This window comes from Macrobrachium rosenbergii, chromosome 51 (genome assembly GCF_040412425.1).
Source record: "Macrobrachium rosenbergii isolate ZJJX-2024 chromosome 51, ASM4041242v1, whole genome shotgun sequence".
NCBI lineage: Eukaryota > Metazoa > Arthropoda > Malacostraca > Decapoda > Palaemonidae > Macrobrachium > Macrobrachium rosenbergii.
This window is the reverse complement of record NC_089791.1, coordinates 19,576,526-19,600,017: the sequence shown is the minus strand read 5'-3', so window position 1 is coordinate 19,600,017 and position 23,492 is coordinate 19,576,526. Positions and strand designations below refer to the sequence as shown.

Sequence of the window (23,492 nt, the reverse complement as noted above, 5' to 3'; positions counted from 1 at the left end):
TTTCGATGGTTTGTATTACTCGTAAAGAGCAAGTTCGGTCTCATCACTTCGTTTAAAAGGTCACTTATGGGTGTTTTCGCTTCGGGTTTTTCGTGGGTTTTCATCCATAGCTGCAGACAGGTCGTATCGCGTTCGCTATGGCGCTGATTGTACCTTCTACGATATCTCTCTCTCTCTCTCTCTCTCTCTCTCTCTCTCTCTCTCTCTCTCTCTCTCTCTCTCTCTCTCTCGCTCCGTTGCGTGCAGACTGCCGCTCTTTATGTTTTGTTTTTTTAATTGCATTGCAATCATTCCTCAACCACGGTCATTTCGTTGCTAGTTCTAACCCTCCCGTACCCAGCTACCTGCTTCTTGGGTTGTTTTCGAGTTGGGAGACATCTTACTACTCCCGCGCCTTTCCCTCACTCTGCTCTCTGCAGCCAATTCCCAAGATAGGACTCAACTCCGCCGCAATCTCGAGTAAGTACACGGAGGAGGTTGTAGCTGGAGAGAATGAGGAGGAAAAAAAAAAAAAAGAAGAGCTAGAGCAATGCGCAAGTAAGGGAGGTAGAAAAAGAAAGAGAGGAAGAAAAAGGAGGAGGTGGAGGAGGAGAAGACCACCCAAGGTACTCCTCCTCCACTCCACAGTGAGTGAACTCCGGCCGAAAAACAAGAGTGTAATGGACGCTGCATTTTAAGCAGATATCGGTTATTGCTTGTAGAGGGCATCGGAGGCCCGGGCGGCAACTTCTATAGGTATTCTAATCGTGTGAAATGAAGTGGCCATTCAACAACAGCTTCATCAATATTTTACAGATGACTTCTTTAAGCGTGCCCTCCAGTCAGTGGTCTTCTCCCCGAGTGCAATCGTGTCTCTCAAATATCCCCCTCGGGGCGTACCAAGATATACATTTTAACGCTCCATTTTTTTCTTTTCTTTCTTTCGCTCCTCTTTTTTTTTTTGCGCCTGGAACATAAGAAGTCAATTTGCCAAAGTGCAGACGATAAAGATTGTGGATAAAAAGATTGGGGGGATTGGGACGGCGAAGCCGAAGACGAGGCTTTGGCGGAGTCTTCGGACGGAGGTCCATGATGATTGCATTGTTGATGGCGGGGAAGATGACTGTATCAGGCGTTACGGACTTGGGCTTCTACCTCCCTCTCGCGCCCACACCTGTTACGCTACACACTAGCCCTGCACCGCACTTGTTACGCCTATAACCTCTTGAGCTATCTGTTACAGATGGAACATGTGCCAAATTATCTGCCATGGTGCCTTGGGAATGTTGATTGGTTTTCATTAACAATCGATGTTGTTGCTTAATCAGAGGAAAATTTTCTGCTTTTTCAGCTTGGTTTTTTTTATTTATTCTTTTAAAGAATTTGTGTACAAGTGTCACTGGGAAAGAGACAAATTATGGAAAGAAATTGAAATTAGCCTTTGGCTTTTTGTTATTTTGAACGTATTTATGGCGAATGTAGTGCTGTACTTTTACTATGTATCTATAATAAATAAATAAACATTGCCAAAATATTACTTGTCACAATTACCCTGCAGTGTTCAGTGACAATATCAGTGTGTTTATAATCCACTTCTTCGAGAATTCTAACATTCTCCCAGTAACTTTCTATCGGTATTGCAGTGAAGAGGATATTGTATAATATATAGATTTATTATACGATCGGATTTGTTTACTTCAGTGACCCGTAAGAACTGCATTCTTGATTATTAGTGCATGTCGTAAAAATCTGATTATTAAATGAGAGTAGCCTGTAAGAGAGTCAAGGATTAGCAAGTTATGCCGAAACAGAATATGATAATATTTCGGGAACTATGCAGAATCTTTATTTCTTGATAATTGATCTGTGAAAAGATTGCTAGTGGGCCTGCCCCGCTCTTGCTTTCCCTTTGTTCAAGTCGGTTGTCCCCTTTTTGACTTAGTTAGGGAAATTATTTCATATGCTGCAGCTCAAGTCTGTCTTTGTTTATTCGACTACTCGGTTCCTGAAAGCAGTGTTTTGTTACTGCTGAATGTTTCACCGAAGTTTGTACTCTTTCCACAGTTCCTGGAAATCTTATTTTTACAGTCCTCTTCATTTCACGTTCATTGAGAGAACGCTCAGTCAGTCCTTATGGAGTAATTTTCATGGCTGCAGATTGAGTGTTACTTGCATTCACAGTTTTTCGTTTTATTTTTGATTTTGCTCTCGGCGCTGAGCAAAGTATTTCTCAATATTTTTTTTTTTTATTCAAAGAGAAATTTGTATATATAGGTTTTGGTCAAGTGCCATTGCTGATGAACAGCATTAATATGTTTCAGCGTTTGCATAATCTCTTTGTCCATTGTGGTATTATGCAGCAGAATAATCGAAGTATTCACCTGCGCGACCCAATATTTACCGTGAACTTTGAACAGTATCCCTTTCATGCGGCTCAAGTTGAATTGACGAGGCGCATAGCTCGGCAAGTCGGTTAAATGTAGCATCGAATCTTGAATTTTACTTTTGTTTTCAACGGATCCACATCGTTAAGCAAGCAATATATTTTTTGGTGAATTACACTGATGCTTCTATGTCTAAAAGTGGTTTATGTTCAACCTGGATGGAGGCAGAATAACTCGCTCATTATGATTTCATTGGTCGCTGTTATTGCAGATGAACACGGCTCGCCCATGATTTCATTGGTCGCTGTTATTGCAGATGAACACGGCTCGCCCAAGACATTGATACTGCTATGATTTCACTTGATAGCGTGTTCTCCCGCTCTGTAAAAGACGTACAAAGTTCTTTGTGAATTCTTATTTCTTCATGCATGGAAAATCGCATGCCATTTTTATCATAAAAAAAATCTAGTTTGTCAGTAGTTAAATAATGCATTTGATTAAGACCAGAATCTATCCTTTCTTGATCAAAGAATGGGCCATAACCCGACATCGACTCTTACATTAAACTTTGGCATTCTGTATATTCAGTCCGTCACTTTAGTTAGGCAATCACCCTTCAGCATCTCGTCAATATTGTGCACTCGGAACGAGCCATATTCATCTCCGGTTTTTTGTTTTTTTTTGTGTGTATTTTGTGAACTTTTTATTATGTTTTGGTCTTATCTTTGTTAGAAGGTGGGTTCCTTTCTTTATTTTTTCCAGCTATATTTTGATTCTCTTATATTGCAGAGTGCAAAAATGGAATGTACTAGCCAGTAAGCCTTATTTTACCTCTGGCAATTCGAATTATATGAATTATAGCGTACTAGAAGTCACCCCTTTCCAAATATTACACCTTGGAAAGAGTAGAGAATGAGGAGCTTCAAGATCATCATTGTACAATGACAGGAGTTTCATGTAAGCGTTTGCGCATGAGTTTTCTCATTTGAACTCTTGTGATGAGTGCATAACTTTCGGCCGTTATATCCCATTACTCGGAGCTTCAATTACTGAGTAACAGCCTCCTCGTATATATTGCGCAGACAAGTTTTGTCTTTTTTTCCACCCGATTCTGACCTTATGCAGATGAACCTGATCTCGTTAAGACAAAGTAAAATGTCTTCCGCCATTACTCGGCCATTATCAGAAAAGGTTACTTTTTCCTTTTTTTTGTACCTTTTGGTTTGAGATGAAAGAGGCGCTTTAATTACTCGGGAGAAAATTGTCGTAATAACTGCGTGCCAACAACTTGTTCCCCGTTACTTAGACCTGACCCTCGTCAGTCTTCGAGGTCTCGAGCCTATGGTGTATAGGCTTAATCAAGATGCTTCTTTAGAATTAAGGAAGATTTATTTTATTTTATATTAAACTGACTTTGCAACTACAAAGGCCATAGATTTCGAAAATAGATGTTTTAAACACTAATCAGAGCAAGATTAAGTGTATTACCGGATTATCAGAGCCGAGAAAAAATTATACCTTTTGATAACTCGTCAGTTACTCTTCAAGTTTCTGGTATTATCATTTTATCAGTGAAGACTTTTGTGAACATTGATATTTTCTTAGCATCGTTATTAGGTTGAAGGCAAAGTTAGCCATAGCTTCAACAGCAGTGATCTGTAAATTGCTGTTAATTATGTAAACATCACTCCTCTAGTGGCTGTTCATTTTATCTTGCATCTCATGATCACTTTTAACTCGAGCAGTCTTAGGCTTATTACATAAATGTAGTTTGGAGTTGAAGATATAATTTGTTTCTCTAAAAGGACTGATGTCTCAACAGCACACGTTAAAGAGTAAAGAACCTGATCTTTGTCCTGAACAACGAAGGGCAAATGATTCATGTGCAAGACCTGCTCAGAGAGAATTATTCAGAATCACAAGAACAGTTAGTACTACAGCTCATTTGTCCAGTTTTATAAAAACTTGCAAAAAAGCAGAGTCCCGAGTTTTGGGAATATCAGCCCTCTCTCTCTCTCTCTCTCTCTCTCTCTCTCTCTCTCTCTCTCTCTCTCTCTCTCTCTCTCTCTCAAAAAAAAAAAAAAAAAAAAAAAAAAAAAAAAAGTAATTACTCAAACACTCCTTCACGTCTCCAAGCCAGAGCTTCTGGGAGTTCAGCATCCCCAAAAGCATTTACCACACACTTCTCCCCTCGCCTTTTTTCTCTCTTGCTTTTTTCTTTTTTTCTTCAGCTGTTCGAAGTAATTTTCTGGAATTGAGATTAAAGGCGCCTGAACGAGACACTTCGGGGCTTCCTGAGGGTTCGGTGAGGCGAGTGGAGAGACTCTCTCTCTCTCTCTCTCTCTCTCTCTCTCTCTCTCTCTCTCTCTCTCTCTCTCTCTCTCCTTGGTGGCAACAGTTGGTCGTTGCAAAAATGAACCATTTTAAGATGTGTTCATGTAGGGAAGAGATCAAGTGAGATTTTCGAGTAGGTGTTTGCATGGCACATATATAGTTTTGGAATATTTTTTTATTGGTGTTTATTCTTAATATCTGAATCACAATATATGCAAATAATAGACTACGTTAAATGTCCATTTTTCCTAGTAATGGCAATAGTTTTACAAAGTCATTTTGCAATTAGTGGAGTCAGTTTTTCGCATACGTCAGTATTTACATACCGTCAGTTGTTACATACTTTCATTTGTTGTCATAAGATTCATTAACTTATTGTTTAGGATTTCATGTTTCTTTGTACGATTTTCGACATAATTTTACGTGCTTAACGAATTAACACTTCATTTATATCCGTTGTAAAAATAAAAACACTCTTGCTTAGGCTTGCAAAGTATTTTAAAAACTTGATGGTGAAACTGACAGCCTGGGATAAATAGATAACTTTAACTTTCTTTAACATTCGCGTAATTACATCTGCTAAATTTAATCGGTTTGACTACAAATATATTTTTACACAATTATATTTGCTGAGACAGCAATTATAATTACTGTCTTACATGTTCTTGCATTGGTTACAGGTATTACGGAGTCTTTTCATGAAATTTATTAGATTGTATGTAACGGTAATCGTTGTATGGCAAATATGACTAAATGGTACAGTACGTTTGGCAGTGCCAATGACATACCTGCAAGGTGTGGAATTACACGTCTCCCTCTCTCTCTCTCTCTCTCACATACACAATACTCTTACTAAATGCTGCCACCTTTCACAGAATCAAACTGTTGTTCTTTCTGGTAGATAAAGGGCTAATTAAAGGTACGTAGAATCTATTGTTCAGTAATCAGTTTCGTTCTGTATCTAATTCAAAAGACACGGGTTCGAACCCTAGCATTCTGTTTAGGGAATTGTAAGTGCATCTCCCCCGGCCAGGATTCGAATCTGGACCGGGACAGGTATACTTACCAATTATAGTTTACTTTGGACGTAAGTTATTCCCAAGGTAAAGTGAATTCGAAATTGAAGGATATTCGTGGCTTAATACTTGTGATTACAAAGAATATCGCGTGCATAAGTGGTGGCTATCACACACGTGTGTGTGCCAGTTTGTTTATACAAAGGGCATACGGCTAGTAACCCCATGCTGTAACAATAGATTGGAATCATGAGGTCGTACCAGGAGCCATCACATGTGAGATTAAGTACATACTGTATATAGATACATACATACCTACACACATACACACACATATATACAGATACAACCACGCACACACTCACAAACATACACACACATATATATTATATATATATATATATATATATATATATATATATATATATATATATATATATAGATAGATAGATAGATAGATAGATAGATAGATAGATAGATAGATAGATAGATAGATACAAACACGCACACACACTCACACACACATATACAGTATATATATTTTTATATACATATGTGTGTGTGTTTGTGTGTGTTGTGTTATTAAGTAATTATACTATTCTCATTTTAATGTCTTCATGCATATTGTTAACTGAAACAAGGTGTATACACTTATGTTAATGACGTAAATTTTACAGTTCAAGTTTCGTGTTATGCTTCTCTCTCTCTCTCTCTCTCTCTCTCTCTCTCTCTCTCTCTCTCTCTCTCTCTCTCTCTCTCTCTCTCTCAACCCCTTTCTGTGTCTTCTCTTCCTAACGTGAGTTGAGTAATGTAGACGTTATTACTGCTGCCTGCCTGCCTGCCTTGGGGAGAAGCCGGCCGTTGAAAGACCCCTGAACGTAATAAACAAACTATAATTGGCAGTCAGGTAGTTAGCCGTTCAAACTGTACATACGTTCTCGAAAGCGTTTCGTTTGACTGCTGAGAGAGAGAGAGAGAGAGAGAGAGAGAGAGAGAGAGAGAGAGAAAAGATGGATTTAAATTTAATTGCGCGAATTGGTTGCTGTAATTTGATGGCACCACAGAAGGTACTTGTGCAATTATCCGACGAGGTGTTAAAGATATAGTGTTACACACACACACATTTATGTGTATGTATGTATGTACCTACATATACATACTAACTAGTTCTTCATTTGAGGGGTGGGTAGAGCTCTCGGCTAGTACGCTGTTGGCCCAGCGTTCGACTCTCCGACCAGCCAGTGAAGAATTAAAGGAATTTACTTCTGGAGATAGAAATTCATTTCTCGTCATAATGTGGTTCGGATTCCACAATAAGCTGTAGGTCCCGTTGCTAGGTAACCAGTTGATTCTTAGCCACGTAAAATAAATCTAATCCTTCGGGCCAGCCCTAGGAGAGCTGTTAATCAGCTCGGTGGTCTGGTTAAACTAAGATATACTTAACTGATATATACTAACATATACAGTATACTGTATACTGTACATGTACATGTGTGTTTGTGTGTTTATTTTCCCCACTCCAATTCTTGAGTTATGCTCTGAAGAACGATCCCCGAACTATATGACAGATTTCCTAGTGCAACTTTTCAAAGAAATATCACTAATTTGCTCTTTCTTTGGCGACGTAACAATATACAGTATGTGTATCCGGCCACTAAGACAAAGATCAGACATACTGTACAGTGCATCATGTGCATATGGCTGGCTTTAAAAAATAATATGTTGCTACGGTTACTCTTCACATAAAGTTATTCAATTCAGGACGAAAGAGAAATGAAGATAACTTGTTAACCTGACTGCTGTATCAGCAGAAGAGTTAGAAGACCCAGACCCCCTTCAATGAGAATTGAGACTGGAGGCTGGAGATTGATGAAGGTAAATGCACAGGAAAGGCATGAGTGGAGGAATTTCACAAAGGCTCTTTGCGTCGCACAGCGTTTGAGGTCATAATGAAGCTGAACAAGACAACAACAAATATATATATATATATATATATATATATATATATATATATATATATATATATATACATATATATATATATATATATATATATATATATATATATATATATATATATACATGCAGTATATAGATATATGTAAGATCTTATGCAGATGTTTGAGATTACAACTTTGAAGCCATGTACTTCAAATTTCCATTGGGGAGAATAATATAAACCATATTAAGGAAATAATGTATATTTTCTAAATCGACACTTTTTAACAAAGTCATCAAATCTTTATTCTTGTTTCATGTCAATGTCAGCAACTGCAGTTTGCAATGATAAACTTTCTCTCAGTTACCTACTTTTAGACGGATCGGGATTTGTCACTTTAAACAATAAACAGTGTAAGATAGAAGTTTACTTTATGCATTTGAAAATAAAAGAAAACATATTTTTTGCTTTAATATATCTGCTGAGTCATCGATATTATTGTGACTAGGCTGCTTGCGATTATTTTAGGAATAACGCTGTTTTTTTTACTGTTATGATTAATAAATAATATTCCAAATTATTATTATAACAAAACTTCATTTCAGATGACGGCTTTAGGCAAGTGCTAATCCGTGTTAGGAAATCGTCATTATCGCTTGACATTATTATTTTATCATTATTACTCTGAAGCAATACAACCTTCTATGCAACAATTACAATTTTTTAATCTCTTAGTGTCATATAAACATAGTAGAACGAGAAAGAAACTTTCAAAGATTCTAATCGAAATAATTCTCTCTCTCTCTCTCTCTCTCTCTCTCTCTCTCTCTCTCTCTCTCTCTCTCTCTCTCTCTCTCTCTCTCTCTCTCTCAGTAAAAAAAACAGTTATTTTGATAACTACTTTTATTTTCGTAAAAAAAATCTTGATATTATTATTATTATTATTATTATTATTATTATTATTATTATTATTATTATTATTATTATTATTATTATTATATAAACGATGAACCCTATGCATATGGAACAAGCCCACAGGGGCCAATGACTTGAAATTCAAGCTTCCAAAGAATATGGTGTTCATTCGAAAGAAGTAACAGAAGGCACTGGGAAATACAGAAAGAAGATATCATTTATTAGAAAAACAGATAAATAAATAAATAAATAGATAAATAAAAATGTAAGTAAAATATTAAATTACAAGAACTGTATTATGGTATTAATGATACCCATGTCTTTGTAGAAACGAGACTTTTTTTTTTTTTAGTATCCTCGCGCTAAGCATAATTAGTTGAGAGCCAGTTGAAAAACACTCCTGTACACACTACAAAGAATTGCTATCACTTTCTAGTGTTCCCGCATACTCCGCAGCTGTTATTATGACGTCTATCCCTCATTTGTCTTAATACTTGCACCCGTTTTCAAACACAATTGCGACCGGAGAGCCTCGGGATGGTGGGCTTCTCGGCGGCGTGATCGGCTCTTTTGGAGAATTTTTTCTCCCGAGTTTTTCGCAGAACGGTCCCTATCGAATTTCAAAACAGCGCCTGTCGCCCATTCTGTTAACAAGCTCCCGCTCGTTGGGCAGATATCGCCGGCCCTCTTAATATATTATTGTTTTGAAGGAGATTTCGAGAAGAGCGGAGATCGAGTGTCCGCTGGTTGGTTGGTTGTCCGCTGCTTAGTTACTTCTGCTTCTGCTGCTGCCTCCAGTCGAGAATGTTTATGAATGCCCATCTGCTCTGCAAGTGTGCGATACAGAGAGAGGAATCTTCGCAACGCAGTGCCACGAGATCCTTTTACGGCTACCGAGAAATATGCTTGGCTAGGGATATCGAATGAACAGGAGTTCTTTTTTGATAAATATATATATTTTTAAAACATACTGCTCAGTACGTTTTATCAATAAGAAGAATTATTTATTAAAAATAGTTTCGTTGTGATATATCATTTGAACTAAGGTTTTGCTTTAACATTTTTTTATTGCAATTTATCTGTTTTGAAACCTCGCTTTTGTAGCCCAAAAGTAAAACCTCGATAATACGTTACTCTGTAAAGCTTTGATAATAAGATAACATCCTTTTGAAATTTTTGTGTTCTCTGATAGCCTTCGCTGATGCAGTCTTTCTCACAAACGTATCTGCCTGCCCTTATTTAAGTCCTTATCTTCTTAAAGAACGACCGCAGATTTCTGCGCTGGAATTTTATCTATCTGTTGTCGAATATCTGTGGGATTCGCTATTCGTGTCCATGTTGCATCTGCCTTTGTGTTTTACACTTTATATCGATCTTCGTGTCAGATAGAAGTGTTTCCTTGCTACGTAAGACAGGGAGAGAGAGAGAGAGAGAGAGAGAGAGAGAGAGAGAGAGAGAGAGAGAGAGAGGGGATTATGTCGCGCTACGTGCTGCAAATCTTTCTCCAAATTTACTGTCTTTTGTGTTTACATTGAGTGTCATTGTGACGCTCCGCGGAGAAGACTGCCTTTTGTCTGCTTAAGTGTATGACCATAGACACCAAGATTATGTTGATTAGTTTATTTTTGTCATTTATTTTGTTTTTATTTATTTACTTGTTTATTTACTTATTTTTCGTGGGCGTTACAGTGAGTTTGTAAGTCTTAGGTTTGGTTGCTCTCAAAACTGTTGGCTAGCATATTTTTTTTTTTTTTCGTGAACATCTCTTTTGTAATTTTTGGAAATGATTCACTAGCACATTATATTTTGTCGTTTTTCTCATTTTAATATTCCGTTAAATTGTTTGCTAGTATATTGTACTTCGTTATGGTCAGTAATTGATTTGTTTTGTCGGTAATTTATTTTCAATTTGTATTGACGCGATACGAGATAAGGCATTAATAGCTTTATTCCTTTTTCTCATCCAAGATCTCAATAACTATATACAAAATGAAGGTACGTGTGGTGTCGTAAGTAGATTGTATTGAGACGTAAAAGCCGAGCGAGCGATGTACTTGATGTCACTTTCATGCGACTGTATTTACTGCATAGCAACTTCAGAGTTAACTGCTTATTCACTCGCCTCATATTCATTACCGAATTTGAAGTGTGTCATTACCCCATTGTCCCTCGCATCTATTCGTCCAGAAATGAGTCGGTTTCTTCATTTTCCCCTCCGGGAAAAGTGGTCGGTTATCTCCCTATTTTGGGAACAAAACGGGTTTCGGGTACGTGTATGAATGGTAATTATTTCATTTGTGCTGTGTGTGTGCGTGCAATGATTATAACGATAACATCTTTATTGTGGTATTCAGTTTCAAACTCGGTTATGTGCATCTTTTTAATTTCGTATCGTGGGTGTGCAGTTCCAAACTCAGTTATATACATATTTTTATTTAATTTTGTTGGTATTTAGTTCCAGGCAATTATGTATATGTTTTTATTTTAATTTCGTATCGTGGGTATTCAGTTCCAAATTCAGCTATATGCATATTTTCATTTTTATTTAGTTCCAAACAATTGTATATGTTTTTATTTTAATATCGTATAGTGGGTATTCAGTTCCAAACTCAGATATATAAAAATTTTCATTTTAATTTCAAGTTTTGGGGTACTTAGTTCCAGACAGTTACGTATACTTTTTTATTTTAATTTCAAATTGTGGGTACTCAATTCAAAGCTCAGTTATATTATAGCGTAGATGCGCTCATCACTAATTAAAATCTTCAAATATTCATCACTTTCAGTCAAGTCCTTTTTACATTATTCTCCAACAAACAAAAATAGCTGTGTATATTGTATGTATTTTCGTATAAAATGAGAGAGAGAGAGAGAGAGAGAGAGAGAGAGAGAGAGAGAGAGAGAGAGGTGGGGATAGGGATAGAGGGATGTAGGAGTTACAAAATAAGGACATTTCCCATACATCACAGAGGCCTCCATGAAAACATCATTGGGAGACACAATGATGCAATGAACGTTCCTTCCACGGACGGGTTAAGCACCCTTAGTCACACGCAAGCCCCAACCTCTGTTGATGTAGTATGTTGCAGATCATAAAAATGAATGTTTATTGCCCCCCCAACCCCTCTCTCTCTCTCTCTCTCTCTCTCTCTCTCTCTCTCTCTCTCTCTCTCTCTCTCTCTCTCTCTGAATGAGTGGGGCTATATAAGCACACCTTCCTCTCCAAACACAATTAGGGCTGAGATTCGCGAGGTAATGTAATGACTATCCTCCATTATTTTCATTAGTTCTGCCTAATGCTGTGGTAATCCGATTTTATTTATGTCGTTAATGGCCTCGGTGGTGATTACCTCGTTGCTTGTCCTGTCAGTTCCGATGACGGATTCGTGTTGAGACTCCGTTGATTATTTGTGAATAAATAAACAAGGAGTTGGTCTGGTTCAATTATTTTTGTATAATTTCAAAAGATTATTTTGGAGTTGATTTTGTATGGGGTGAATAAACTGAGTTCGAAAATATATAATGGAGAGACTCTGCTAAGGCCTGTTTGGTAACGAAGGATAAAAGATGAAGAAATTTGTTTAGAAATATAGAAAAACAAAAATCAAGGAAATTAGATTTAGTTTGAGTATGTAAGATATGCTAATGTCGACTATCATTATTAGTCGTATATTTGTTGTTATCGACGGTGTCGTTTTAAAAATATTTTATGCGTATCATCTTTTGAAGTTCTAATCCAAAACTCAGGCCACTCAAGGAATACATTTTAAATATACAGTATTTTTTAATCCTCTTATTCTCTAAAATACCTTTCGAATATTTTGTTATAGTCCTGTCTTACCTGTCACTTTGAGTCAGTGTGAGTCAGTGAGAGTCAGTGTGAGTCACTCTAGTGATGTTGCTCCTTCCCAGTACTTCGGTCATCTTGCGTCATCGCTTCCTGTTGTAAATTATACCCTTAGAAAGCGTATGTGGACCTTGCTGTTACCGATGGTGCCCTTGCCTTTTGGTCACTTACTGTCTGCTTCTCTCTCTCTCTCTCTCTCTCTCTCTCTCTCTCTCTCTCTCTCTCTCTCTCTCTCTCTCTCTCTCTCTCTCGGTAATGGCTGCGCACTGTGAAAAGAGGAATTCTTATTTTCTGATGTTTCACAGAAATATTATATAGTTCATAGAAATCTATTTTATTTCTATTGGCCATTTTTCAAGATTCCTGTTACTTTTTTTCATGGATACCATAAAATTTGTTTTCGACACCCCAGCGTAATTAATTATAATTATTTTTTTTCAATTACATTTTTTTTTTCCTTCTTGTCCCGTTTTCCAGTTATTCGTTTCCTTTTCTTTATAATTAATTACACACAGTCTGTTTCCTCTCGTGAAACACTTTGCTTAGATACCTATTTAGTATTTTTTTTTTATTCCATGAAATTCTGTTATTTTTACTCTTTTTCTATATCCCGATTTGTGTTCCATATATTTTTTCCTATCTCTTGACATTCCACGAAATTCTGTTTCCATGACCCTCTTTTTCTAGACGTTTCTGTCATAATTTTTGTTTTTTATTAACTAACCTTTCATAGAATTTCATTTTCTTCCGTGATCCTTTTTTTCCAGATACATGTTCCGTAGTTTTCCCAGCAGATATATATGTTCCGTAGTTTTCCTAGCATTTCTTTTCTTTTCTTAAATTTTAATTATGACTCACTGTTCGGTTTTATCGTTAATTTTGTTATGTTTACGCTCATTTCCCGTTGCAGTTCCTTAAAGAAGATAAATTTCCCCCATAATCATTTTGCTTCAAGAATTTTTTCCCCTCAGTAGGGTTAATTTATTCCCGTCGCAAACAACTATGTCTTTTTTTAACACATTGTTTTATTTTGCTTTCCTCCTAATTCCTTTTCGTATCCTTGCCATCCATGTTTACCCACCCCCATTCTCTTCCCCCTTTCCTATCCCCTTTCTTTTTCCTCCCTCCCTCCCCCTTATCCCTTATCCCCCCCTCCTACCCCTTCACAACTTGTGGGACTCATTAGGTATTCACAAGTCGTCTCACAAGATATGTTGGGCCTGATTGAGTGAAACTGACACCCCCTAACCATCCCGCCCCTCCCCCCCACCCGTGGTCTTAAATTTGGTGGGACCTTTAATTTGCTCAACGTTTATGTTGATAATTCTTCAACTCATTTTTTTTCTTTCTCTTTTAATTTACTTGTATACATTTTCATTTTGTTTTCGTCGGGACGTCGTTTTGCTTCATTTTTTTTTATTTAATTTTTTTTTTATTTTTTGGTAACTCGTGTTGACTTTTTACAGTATTGTTTGTTGTTTGTTTTGCGTACAGATAGTGATGCTTTATTATTGCTCTTAATGGTTTTTTTTCTTATGAGACAGTCCTGAATTATTTTGCCTTAATGGTTTTTTTTTTCTAAGACAGCCCTGAATTATTTTGCCTTAATGGTTTTTTTTCTTATGAGACATGCCGCTTATGTATGCATTTGTTTATATACGCTCTATGTACATTTTAACGTGATGGCTGTTTTTCTCTCGTGTAGTCGAGGTGCCTTTAATCTTTTGTCGGCTGGGGAAGAGATAGCTATAAATATCCTCGCAGTGTTTAAAAGTTGTGCGATGCTTTTTTCATCCGAGTATCTTTTTCCCCGCCTTAGACTCACTGGGGCTGGTCAGGCCGTAAACGTCGGAGTGGAGGGTCACCAAATGTATATACTACACGCTCACAGCACCTTGCTTGATGCCGCACCGCCGTGTGCTCCTGAAACCACCTGTCCTTGCACCTGGATCAGTGTCTGTCTGCCTGTCGGAGAGGGCTTCCCCTTCTCGTGGCTACCACGGCCGCCATCCACCTGCCTCCGATGTGTCTTCATCTGCATGGCCCCCAGTTGTCGTTGTTTGTGGTAGAGTGTCCGAGTTGTAGTAGGTTTTATCTTTGGCCGAGACCACCACACCTTTTGTGCCTCTTTGTTTATATCTCCCTGCAGTCTGCTGCTTCTTATTCTTCTTCTTCCTTGCAAAAAGCTTAAGGCAGTTCGAACATTCCGAAGGCGTTCATTTGTGTGTCAGTGTGTGTCTTACTCTTCTTCTTTTCCTGCGCAGCTCATTTGTTTTAGCTATCTATATGCGTAATTTTCCCCTGAGTTGGTGGTAATTATTCGCCTTGCTAGTAGAGACAAGTTATTGTATAGTTTAAATGTAGTATGTAGAGGCTGATCATCTTTTCCTCATTTAATTGTCAATTCGGATTTTAATTTGGTTTATTTAGCAGTAATTTGGTTGACGTTCTGCATTTTCGTTAATAAGATTTAGCTACTGAGTTTTTAAATCTCTCTCTCTCTCTCTCTCTCTCTCTCTCTCTCTCTCTCTCTCTCTCTCTCTCTCTCTCTCTCATACACACACACACACACACACACATTTGATTGATGGACTAATGTCCTGGATTAAGACATCTCACGCTATTTTGGCCTGCTATATGGCATTTACCTCACCTTACCGAACATTATACTTTCCCGTTAAATGCCAAATTTGCCGCATCGGGCAATTCGCTTTTATGTCTCTTAAAACGACGGGGAATTTTAATTGAAATGTACAGAATCTCTCCTATATACGTCGTCGCTGAGCGTCTCTGCACCAACAGTTGTGACGTATTTCCACACAAATACTTTCACGAACCATAAATCTGATCCCTTCGCGTGGATTTGACGCTTCTTGGTCCTGCTTTATGGACTGTGAATTTAACGATTCTACGCAGTGTTTAAGAGCCAGCACTAGAAAGAGAGAGAGAGAGAGAGAGAGAGAGAGAGAGAGAGAGAGAGAGAGAGAGAGAGGATTATTAATGCCGTCATATATAACAGAAATGTGAAAAGGTGCGTCTCTTCATCGGTTTTATTTACCTTCATAAAGTTGCTTGAGTAGGAAACGCTCTCTAACAGTTTTTGTTTTTCTTCTGCGAGATGAAATGTCATCGTTTTGAATGTTTTCTCTTTTAAGAGGAAAAAAAGAGGAGTAAAAATGAAGCGAGCTTGTATTTTTTTTTCTTTTCATAACAACGCTTGTAACATCTTTTGTCTTGGATGGTAAATTTTGTTGCCCTTATTTGCATTGAAAATTATACTCATTATCGCTGTGACCAAAGAGGCAAATGTAATATGGTGGTCATGTTCGCTTACATGCAATTCTGAATTTCGTCTTGGTTCTTTTGCTCTGTTTTAACGTCATATTTTAAAAAAAGACCCTGTTTAAAATTGCAACTAGATTGATTTTGTTTAAAATTGCGACTCAGCTCACGTGCTGACAACAGAAGCAAATTGCTTTAATCTCAAAGGAATACTAATTCCTTTAAAAAACCCAGCCGAGTTGTCAGTTAAATTTTTTTTTTTTTATGGTGACCCCCTTTTCCAGCTCTTCTGCAGCTATCTCCCCCTACCCCCCACCCCCTTATCACATAAGGCATAGGAATTACCACCCGGACTTCGGCTTAGGTGTAGTACTAGGCGCAGCCCCAAGCATCCCTCCCCCCTTCCTTTACCCCCCGCCCTTCAAGTTTCTTCCATTCCCCCTTCCACCCCCCCCCCTCCAGAATAGCGTCTGAGTAGCCCGTACCTCGGTAGGTGGCTGCAAGGCTGTCATGGATAATGACTTTTTCACCAAAGCCCAAGTAGAAGTCGGACGGAGGGCGGAGGGGGTTGGAAGGAGGAGGCATAGGAGGAAGAAGAGGCTGCTCTCAACGGCGGTGTGGAGTGCCTGCGGGCGATGGGTTGGGTCTCATATTATAAAAGTTGGTATTTCTAAGAAAGAGAGAGAGAGAGAGAGAGAGAGAGAGAGAGAGAGAGAGAGAGAGAGAGAGAGAGAGAGAGAGAAATTACAGTGCTTTTAAATAGCAGTGTAATATTTAGATTTTCATCTTCCTATGTTTCAAGGAAAATTAATTACTTTTGACAAAGAGTAGTTTCTAACAAACTCGTTGACTGCTTTCGCAACCATATCTTATTTTAAGAAAACTAAAGTGTCCTTCACTTTCTTACGATCTCCAGGTTATCATTTCGGATTCCAGTAAGGAAATTATATTCCGAAAAGTTCAACAGTTTGTTGTTATTTAGGTGATGCATCAAACGTGTGGACGTGCGGCCACGAGGAAAGGCGAAGGCTAATAAAAGTCATAAGGGCGTTTGACAGAAAAGAATGAAATTGTCAGATAATTATGGGTGGTAGGGGTCGACCCAGGTAATATCTCTATCACCTGTACCTACAACTCTCCTCGCCCGGCCACGCTCGATTCTAACGCCACATGTAAACACACCTTCCATTGGTTACACCTTATGTGTCTTTTGAACACCATGTAAAGACCCTCTCGAGTGGTGAAACACGTTCCGTACCCTCTGATGGACATGTAACGAGGCCTGTCATTGGTTGGTTACACGTTATGCCGTCGCTAACCGCCATGTCAAGACTTTCCGGATTGGTTGCACGTTATGCACCGTCTGGCTGGCCGTGTAACGAACCTTCTCATTGGATACACGTTATGCACCTGATAATTTCATTTGCTCGAAATTCGTGTGACGTCACGGCTGCTTTTTTCTTATCTCACGCTGGTTGGTCGGGATGCACCAATGAGGTGCCGCTTCTCACGCGGTTGACCCTCCTATATTTGCGCAACATCCTACTCCCTACCTACCGACACCTGCTTTGACAAGTACGAGAAATTAAGGAAATACCTGCCTACAACGACCAGGGAGCCCCTCGAGAACCGAAGTGGCCGTTTTGTGAGGTGGTCCCTGGCTAAGGTCTGAGCCGCCGCAGGTTAGCGCAATCAACGATCAGTCTCTCCACCTTACGAAGACTTCATTCCGTTTCGTCTTCATCGGGCCTGACTTCGACTATGTGCGTCCGTCGGGAGGCGATGTGGGCGACGCCGTCCGATAGCTTTTATTCTTAGGGACGTTTTGATCAGTTTATGCCGCATCCCAGATCGATAGGTCAGTCGTAAAGGGACATGAAGTTTGCGACGACAGACGGAGCAAGGTGGGTGATTGCTGGGGCCAACGGGAAATAGTTTGTGAGGTGGTGGTATTGGTGGTGGCGGTGGTGGAGGGACCGGTGGCGGAGGAGGCCGTGGGGGGGGAGGAGGAGGAGGAGGAGAGCCTGGCCGCGTGTGTGTGTGGTCCACAGCGGCTCTGACAGTCCCAGTCCTCGACCTGAGCATCGCTTTGTGTTGCCCTAGTCAGTACCCTACCAGCAACCAAACGGGGATCACCTAACACTGGCTTGGCACAATCAATATCGAGTTATTTAAGCCCAAAACGATTGATCCGAGCGTGATTTGGGCGCGAAAAGCGATCGAGGTTGGCGTAGTGGTGAGAGAGCAAGTCTTGGTGGGTGGCCCGCTTGCGTAGTGGCCAAAGAGGAGTAGAGTTTATATAATGTTGATGACATGGTGGCGAGCCCGAGTAAGATTGGTCATAAGCAGCAGGATTGGGTAGTGAAGTTCTCGCAGGGGACGTCTCAATTAGCGATGTCGAGCACCGCTTAACTTCATCCTATCGTCATGGTGATTGAGTCATTGGTTGAATGGTGGTTGAGGAGGTGTGGAGGAGAATGCGAGGTGCGTCATAGTGATTCGATTCCGTCTAATGCATTCTGAGACTTCTTCTTCTTCTTCTTCTCCCACAAACGATTTAGGATTAAGATGCGAGGAAAGAAGAGCTGAGGAAAATATACGCCATTATCTCCCGTGACGGATATTATCTGACAGATCTCGAAATGTGTATGGGCAATGCAACAATGTTATCGCGATCTGACCGCAGTAACGCCAAAGTGTTTCTGAAAAGATCTTATTTTTTTAGCTGCCGCTTCTTTGTCATTGCTCGATGAATTGTGGCACTTGCGAAATTAAGGAAAGAGAAGTGTAAACTAAATATATCAGTGGATTACTGAATGCAGAGGCTGTCATTCCTGAGGAGAAATTTTTTCAGACGAATGAAGTGTAAGATGTAAACGTTGGGATTCTCGCACGTCCTCCCTCTCCTCCTCAGTGCAATCAAGAGGCGCTCTTCTGACATCTCAATCTCCTTCGATACCTGCTGCTGATGCTGCTGCCGCTGCTCCAACTCGGTCTACGCTCACGTATTTTCCTCCTTTTGCCTGTGGGAGCTCACAACTGCCAAAGGCCGTAACAGAGGCCTCCTCCTCCTCCTCCTCCCTCCTCCCATACTTCTCACATAAGTTCCCCCTATATACCCACTTGTCACCCCGCCGCCCCCTCCTCTTCCCCCCCATCCCTTTTCACCTGCCCAGAGGCCGCACCACAACTATTACTACAAAACCGCGCTCTCTCTCTCTCTATCTCTCTCACCTTCCCTACTCCAGCCCAAGGCTTTTTAATACCGTTTCGTCTCGGCGTTATGAAATGCACATATGCGACGAGATAAAGCTGCTTTTGAATCGACTATTTTCATAGATATTTGAATAAGCTTTACGCATTTCTCGGGCATTACTATTAATGGATAATGTCACGATTTATTGTGTTGATATGGGTTCCTTTCGGAGCGTTTGAGTGTTGATGGAATCTGACGGTCACCGCCCGATCTGGCATCTTTTTTTAACATCGAAGACAGTGGAATCAGTGCTTAGTTATCTCGTGAACTCTTCTAAGCAGCAAGGACATCAAATAGCCTTCCACGGTGGTAAGTGGATCAGAAGTCGCGTCTTCCTCTTCCATGCCGTCTGCTGTCTGCTTCCTGCTGTATCTGTATTTGTTTTCTTTTTTTTTTTTTTCTTCAGGTCAAACATCCAGGCATCTGTCAATCATCAGGGTCTTCGTACTTTCGTGCCTCTCTGGATTAGTGGTCATTTAAATAGTAATGCATCTCTCTCTCTCTCTCTCTCTCTCTCTCTCTCTCTCTCTCTCTCTCTCTCTCTCTCTCTCTCTCTCTCTCTCTCTCTCTCTTGTAAATTAAAAAAACAGACACATTCCATAAATTACATTGCACGTACCTGTATGCATGTTCAAAATGTAAGCTATTTTTATTATCATCATCGCCGTGTTTGACGTGAACTCATGGTTTGTTTTGCTTGTGTGTTTGTGTGTGTGTGTGTGAGAGAGAGGGAGAGAGAGAGAGAGAGAGAGAGCATCCTTATTTGGGTCCCTACCACAACAAGGCCTTTGTTCTACTTCATTGGACCCTCGAAAGTTCTTTAGTGCCTGGGTGTCTTCCAAAGCTGATTATGTCCATCGATCACATTTATTTGTTTTTAGTTTCAGTTTGGTATTGGAATATGGCCCTCGGGGTGGGTTTGCTTACGCTGTTCTGCGATGATTCAGAAAAGCATCGCGTTTCTGTCGCTGAGTGATTCAGCTCTGTTCCAAAATAGTTACTACTATAAAGAAATATTTCAGTTGTCAATCATGTTTAGGACATTTTTCATAAAGCTAGCGTTGTCAAATGAGGGCATGGCTAAATGAAGTTCATTACTGGTATATTTGATTTATTAACGTTGCTCAGTTTTATAAGTTTCTTTGTTGCTATTTATGTTGATTTTTTTATCCTAATTCTTTTTTTCTTGTTTTCCTAGTAATGCTTTATTAAATAAACCTCTTCTGTGTCGATGAAGAGGGAGAAACATTTTTTTTTTTTTTTAGTAGGTGGATTGCCCATCAAATAACACCTTTGTTCGGGGGGTTGACTTTCCATTGTCCGAAAATATCAGAATTATATCCTCAGTTTCACAGGAATTGCTGTGCCAAGTTTATTGCGCCGTCGAAAGGTGCATTTTCCCGGTCATTTTATCCGAAAGATTAAACGAACAGAAAATATTTTAGCTAATATATTTCAGTGTTACGGGCGATTTAACAGAAGAACAAATTGAGCACCAACAATATATTACGGGAAAACCTGAATTGGTGCCTTGCAAATGATCGTAAATGACACTTGTTTATATTTTTCGGTAAATACCCGTGAATGAAGAGTTAATAAAGCATCGAAAATTTGAAAGTGTGGACATATCTTGATGCAGATACGTAATTACTTTATTTCTTTATTGTGACGAATGGACACGCAACCATCGGCTGCAATCTTGCAAGGGCTTGTGGATGTGCGTCAATAAAAAGGATTAAGAGGAGGTCATTAGAAAAGATAATGCGACGTGCTGGTTATCTTTACGACTGTGCTCGAAGGAGTCGGTGAACTGTTTCCAATATAATGGCTGATGAGGAATAAGATTTGCTGTTTGGTGATCGTGGGAAATGTCTTCGGGGAGATTAGGAGTTGAGTTTTACGGGAAACAGCGTCAGAGAGAGCAAAATAATCATCGCTCTTTATATTCATTGGTGGCTTAAGAAGAGAAATATTGACAAAATAAATAGTTATCGAAACTGATATACACCTTTACTTGTCTGATTTTTTTTTTTTTTCAGTTTGGGATTTTTTCGTTGGTGGCTCCTTTTCATTGTAGACACTGCAGTGAAGAACAGTATGCTTTTCATTATAGTGTCTAGCAAGTATCCGTAACTTATATATATTATGTATGTTACTTTAATATAGCTGTGTATCTGAATTGCCTGTTTAGTGTCTTTTTTTATGTAAAGCTTTGTTAACATTTAAATTCTTATTTTCTTCTTTTTTATTTTCCGGTAAGCCAGCTTTCTCTTTGTTTATAGAATTAGTGTCATGGCACCAGCTTGTTTGTTGAAGGACGATGGCTGTTTATATTGTGTGAGATAAGGCTCTAGAGATCCGTGAAAGCGTATGTCGTGTACACAGATGAAGATGTTTAGGACTGGTATGACTGAGATATTTTGAAAGATTCGTTTTGTTTCATTTCCTAGGTACCTAGGATATTTTTCTCACTTTGCATCGGCGCTCGTGGTCTGATCTGTACAGGATGGCAATCCTGCTATTTGCAGGATTCCTCAACCGCACGGGAGGGAAAAGTGACATTCCTCTCTTTTTCTTTCGATGTCGGCCTACTTTCTCCCGTAATTTCTATACATTCGATGTCTTTTAAACTCCCGGAGCAAAGTAGCGCGCTGCTGGCCTTCCATCACCATTCGTTAATGTAGGAAGCGGCAAGGATTCATCTAAAATGGCCAATGTGGTAATCGATAGGATGTCGGAGATTCGATAATGGACGAGTGATTAAAAGAGGATTTTACGCCTTGCCACGATCATTTGGCGTTCCCAAAAGATACTCGATGCCATTAGTGACTGATAGGAGTCCGATAGCTTGATTGGTTAAATCCGGTGTGGGCAGTCTGCGGACTGAAGGGTATGGTGTTGGAGAGATTCGTGGGCCTTTGGTGCATTTGAGTTTAGTGTCGTACTGTATTAGAATGTAATGCATCATTATACGAATGATAAGTAGGTAACATCTACATTAACTTGTATTTACCATGCATTTTATTAATGATCTTTCACGTTGGTCCTCTGCTTGTTTTCCCTTTGACTCCCAACAAGAACACAGTACGAAAGTAACGAGACCCCTTGATGATGGGGTGGGGGGAGAATATGTTCACACTGTAATTACTGCCTGAGACACGACACGGACAATCTCCTCCACATTGAGATGTACAAGAGCCCAACAACGCTGGCCGTGTCCCGAAATCTCTCGCAAGAACTTTCGGGTCCCTGGCAAACGAGTAAGCTTTGCATCTCCAAGTGGAAGTGGACAAGGGCTAGAAAAATGAAGAGCATTAGCGGGGTAATAAAAGTGTGATGTTGAGGCATAATTAGTGGCTGGAGTGTCCATCAATTAGTTCCAGGAGAGGATGGGTGGGGGTGACGGGTGGGGGAGGGACCGCCTTATCAGTGCCTACTTAGGAGATCCGCCTTGTGCCATTTGTTATACGCCTCTTGACCCTCCCACCCAGCATCCCGGCCATGTCCTCTCTCGGCCTCCGTCGTGAGAGGCTGTCCGCATTGCAAGGGCCTCTGGAGTTCCTTTGCATGGTTTCTTAGGGATGCCTTTGGACCGTCTGCTTTCATCATGTAACTCTCTCTCTCTCTCTCTCTCTCTCTCTCTCTCTCTCTCTCTCTCTCTCTCTCTCTCTCTCTGGGATTAATTAGATATATTGGATTTTTCTAAGTACCTTCATTTGGCTGTTATGCATATTTCCAATTTTAATTACTATAAGGGATGTGTACATGCTGTACGCATGTATTAATTGCGTAACGCACACTGGCATCCATAAATAAACAGATAAGAGCAACGAAGCTGACATCGTAATTGCCTGAAGTTTTCCTCCTTCTTTGTTCTTCCGTTTCGCCTATCGACCGGGCCAATCAGAAATGACTCTATCATTAAAGCGTAGTTCACCAAACATGTTAATACCACCCTTCAATGCACTTTACATTTCCTGTTCCAGGTGGACCTTGATCTACATCGCCCTCCCTCCCCAATTCTCTCCCCCTTTTATCCAGTGGTTACTTTCCCCCACTCCCTTATCCAGTGGTTAATTGACTTTATTTCCTCCTCCAGGTTCCCACCTGTTGTTAAGGATACCATATCTCGTGGAGGTGGGCTGCAAGTAGCTGCCCTTTGGTGGTGGGTCGAGTGTGTAATTATACTATCAGGCGATTATTGTATTTGGGAAGCAATTACTGTAGTTTTTTTTTTATTTGGGTTCGTATCTTAATATGCAGTTGATTTGTCCTTGATTGAGAAAAACATTTTTTTGATTGTCTCTGCATCGTCTTTGCAATTTTTTTTTTTTTTCCTCCAGCGAATCTACTAACTAACATTTCAGCGTTTAGGTTTTGGTTAAATGTATAGGCGTTAAAATTTGTCCTTGTCGTTATACTTTACAGTGTTAATTAGGTCCATTTTTGCTTGGGTTTAGTTTTAATTTAAAAAATTCTACGTCTTTTTTTTTATATGCTGCGGTTTTGCAACTGACAATATGATAAGAAATAGCTTTAT

The 23,492-nt window shown here is 39.5% G+C and overlaps 1 protein-coding gene across 19 annotated transcripts in view; it reads left to right on the top strand.

Annotated features, from left to right (window-relative positions):
* The window catches only part of ci (cubitus interruptus), a 585,789-nt gene that overhangs the window by 391,534 nt on the left and 170,763 nt on the right, over positions 1–23,492 (top strand). The window contains exon 1 of one of the 19 annotated variants that reach the window (XM_067094925.1): positions 17,802–19,261. The exons of the other annotated variants lie outside the window; for them this stretch is intronic. The gene's annotated coding sequence lies outside the window, so the exon portion shown is untranslated. Of the gene's footprint in view, positions 1–17,801; positions 19,262–23,492 lie in introns of those variants that run through there. 19 annotated transcript variants of the gene reach the window in all.